Source organism: Meriones unguiculatus, chromosome 8, assembly GCF_030254825.1.
Source record: "Meriones unguiculatus strain TT.TT164.6M chromosome 8, Bangor_MerUng_6.1, whole genome shotgun sequence".
Taxonomy (NCBI): domain Eukaryota; kingdom Metazoa; phylum Chordata; class Mammalia; order Rodentia; family Muridae; genus Meriones; species Meriones unguiculatus.
The window spans coordinates 62,799,642-62,803,927 of NC_083356.1; positions in this window are offsets into that span (position 1 = coordinate 62,799,642).

Here is a 4,286-nt window from a genome sequence, read left to right on the forward strand (position 1 = left end):
CTCACTCAGGATGCTTCTTTTTCTAATTCTATCATTTGTCTACAAATTTCATAATTTTATTTTTGTTAACAGCTAAATAATGTTCTAGTGTGTAAATGTACCATATTTTCATTATCAATTAGGCTGTTTCCATTTTCTTGACATTATGAGTAGAGCAGTAATTAACAGGGATGAGTAAGTATCTCTGTTTCCATTATCAATTAGACATCTAGGCTGTTTTCAATTTCTTGCTATTATGAATAGAGCAGCAATGAACATGGATGAGTAAGTACCTCAATAGTAGGATGTAGAGTCCTTTGGTTATATGTCCAAAAGTGGTGTAGCTGGATCTTAAGATAGATTGACTCTCAGCCTCCTGAGGACCCTCCACATTGATTTTCATAGTGGGAAATATCTAGTAAGAATTGGGAGGGCATGACCAACATACATGAAAAAAATTTTAAAGCTGTGGATGGTAGCACACACCTGTAATAACCAGCACTCAGAAGGCACAGGCAAGAGCATTGCTGCACGCTCAAGGCCAGCCAAGTCTATGTAAAAATTTCCAAGCTAGCCAAGGCTAAAGAATTAAGCCATCTCCGAAGCCTCTGGCTCCTGTTAGGAGATCCCCTGTGCCTCAGATGTCCCCGGGAGCCACTGCACCATTCCCGTGAGCCCCCGCTTTGTGGAAGACCCCCACTCCGGCACTGTGATCAGCAGCAATGCCTGTCATTTAGGCACCATCCTTATTCCAACAGGTGACGGCTGGCACCAGGCTGGGCAGGACCAGGCAAGAGCTCCCTAACCTCTGTGCCTTCTAAAATGTGGTAATTCACCTCTTGCTCAAACCCTCTACCACACAACAATATAGCTCTTTCTGTGTCTGTGTTTAATGGGTTCTAGTTGTTTCACTTCTTGCAATTAAATAACTTGTAAACAATTAAGTTTATTTGTTTTTTTTGTTTGTTTGTTTGTTTTTTTGAGACAAGGTCTTACCTAGACCGGATGGCCCCGAACCCAGTATGAAGCTGAGACAGGCCTTGACCTGACTCTTCTGCCTCCTCCTCCCGGTTGTTGGGAGTAGAGGTGTGCACCCCCATGCCTGGCTGCAACTAAATGAACGCTCTCCATCATTTGCGTAAGCATTAGACGCCAGGTGTCACCGGGTCTCTCTTCTCAAGCGTGAGTGCTTCGTCAGGCCTGGCTCTGCTTTTTGCTGGGTCCCCTCCAGGCAGATACTGCTAGAAGCAGCCTTAGGGCATGAGAGGGTCCAGCCTCTCTTTCCACCATGTGGGTCAGGAGACCAAACCCAGCTTGTCAGGCGCCTTTCACAGTGGAGCCGTCTTCAAGTTCTTTCCCTGCTGCCTGACATCTGTACTGAAACTGCAGGTATGTGCCCCAGCCCTGGTTTATGCACATCTAGGGATCAAAACAAGCGTTTCGTTCCTGCTGGGAAGTGTGCTGCCAGCCCGGCTACCCTGCCTGCTCCTTCCAGCTCCCAGACCAGCTCCCCCGGGAAAAGCTCAGCCAGCTGAGGAGGAGCTGGGCACTTCCTGAAAAGGAAGAGGAATTAGGAGCCGTTAGGTGCCCTCGGGCACCCTGCCTGAAAACAGAGAGCTGCCTCAGAAGCCGAGGGAGGGAAACAGCCTGAGAACTAGACCGTTCAGGAGGCAGATAATTCTGTAAATCTACATATCCTCTCACCTGCTGAGCAGAACCCTCCTTGGGTGTGGGCAAGGCGCAAGCCTTGTGGAGGTCTGAAGAGCCCCCCCCCAGCCTCTGTGGTCTGAAAGCCACGTGTGGACAGGGCTTGATCTGCAGGTGCCGTGCTGAGCCTGGCTCTGGGATGCTAAGATGCGTTCCTAGCTGTGGCAGCCCACCCTCCTAATTTTACTTGAATTTGGGCTTTTTGGACAATGTTTCACTGTTTTCAGGTCAGATTCTTCTAGGATTTCCCCAGTTTATGCTGAACCCTGAGGTCGGCCCAGAAACTGAGCGCCACATGTCTGGCTGGACACGGAAGTCATGACAATTTTGCCAGAACAGTCCATGCTTTGCTTTGTTTTAAAAAGAGGACTCCGAACCAGGTGGTGGTGTGCGCACCCCTTTAGTCCCAGCACTCGGGAGGTAGAGGCAGGCAGATCTGTGAGTTCGAGGCCAGCCTGTCTACAGAGTGAGTTCTAGGACAGCCAGGGCTCCATAGAGAAATCCTGTCTAAAATAAATAAATACCCCCCAAAAAACCCTCTGACAATTGTGGGGAGAATGGGGGTTGGGGACCCTTTAACAGGCTGGCACTGTGGTCCCTGTGTGCAATAGCACTGGCTCTTGGTGTGCGGTGGTGGCCAGGCCAGGGGAGGTGCCGCTTAGTGGATAGGAACACTCGCTGTGCAGGAGGTCCTGAATTCGAATCCCCAGCGCTCACTTAAAAAATAGCCAGCATGGGGGAGGGAGAGCGGGAGGAAAGGAGGGTATCAGGCAGCTCACTGATAGAAGATACCCACCCAGAATTCCCCTCTGGTCTCTTCATGCCCTTATGTGTGTGCCCCTTCCACCATGAGCTGCACCTCAGTGTTCTTGAGGAGTCTTACTGTCTCCACAAGATAACTATGTAGACCAAATGATCTCTAAAATACTCTAATTAAATGATCCATAGGTTTGCTATAAAACACAATGTAAGAATTCTGACATGTGCTACATTCTTGTTGCAATTATGTATGTGTGTGTGTGTGTGTGTGTGTGTGTGTGAATGTGTGTGTAAAATGTATATGTATGAGTTGTATGAGTGAGAGTGTGTATGTATGTGAGTGTATGAATGTGTATATGAGAGTGTGTATGTGTGTGTGTGTGTATGTGAGTGTGAGTGTGTGAGAGTGTGTGTGTGTATTTTTTCCTACTTTAGGAAAAATGAATTAGGAAATTCAAGCTCAGGGAGTTTACATGATTAACTCAAACACCAATAAAATCAGAGGCAGCTTTAAATCAGCCCTTTTCAGTGGAGAACCCGCCATTTCCTCTGTGCTGACAACTGGCAGCTTCTGAGCGGAGGTGCTGTGGAGACCACAGGCTAAGGGAGTTAAATCAGGGCAAGTGTGTTCAAGGCCAGCTTACAAACTGCTGTCTTTCCCTGTGGCATTCTTACACACGTATGGTTTTCTTTGTTACCTTCTTCCTCCCGCTCCCCACCTTAGCGCTGTTGTGTTTTTGTTTCTCTTTGCTTTTTTACTAAGAGACATTCTGTGTTAGGTTGATCTAGTAGCCCCGAAGGGATTGACGGTTCACACCTACGATCCCAGCTGAGACAGGAGGACGGGTTCCCCTGATCAGTTCCTGGCCCACACGAAGCAGGTATGAGCTGGTGTGAATTTGTTATTTAGTTATACACAGCCTTGTTTTTTATGTAGCTCAAGTTGGCCTAAACAGCCCCAGTCTTCATACTTCATCCCTGTGAGTGCTCAGAATCCAGGCCTCCCACCACACCCCCTCTGCAAGAGCACGGATTTTGTGGTTATTTGCTCACCCCTGCACATTATCAGAGAAGACTTCATTAGCTTTTGTACTCAGAACCACACAGATAAGAGCTTACAGATTTACGTGAAGTCCTATACGATGAGTGTGGGGGTGAGGCTTGCTTCTCTTTTTCCTGAGACACGGTCTCATATCATCCAAAGTGTGCTCAAACTTGCTAGGTAACTGAGGGTGACTTTGAACTTCTGAGCCTCATGCTCTTGCTTCCCAATTGCTGGGAAGGGACAACAGGCATGTACCACCACACTTGACTGTTCATACTTAACAACATATATATGCACATATATAATTCCAGCTGCCACATATATTAATATGTAATACATGCATACTTATTATATATAACACACATGCATTTTATATGTGTAGTGTGCGTGTGTGTGTGTGTGTGTGTGTGTGTGTGTGTGCATGTGTGTGTGTGGCAGCTGGAAATGATGCTTGGAGCACACAGTCATTCAACAAACACTGTCACACTCTTCAGTAGAGTCCTTGTCCTGAAGACAGTGGTGGTTTTATAGCAACTGTTGAGTTATCCTAATTACAGCAAAGGAAAACGCAACTGAAATGAAGCTTTCCACTCTAGAGGAGAGAGAGGAAGGGTGTGCAGTTGGGCAGGTGGTGGGTGAGGAGGCGAGGACCTGGGAGAAGCTGGATTTTCTATATGAAAAAAAAATTCAATTAAAAATGGAGTCTTTCTTATTCATGATTTCATTCGTTTTACATAAATTAAATGTCAAGATCTGGTGTGCAGTGGCTAGGCCAACAACAGCTCCCTCCAGGGGA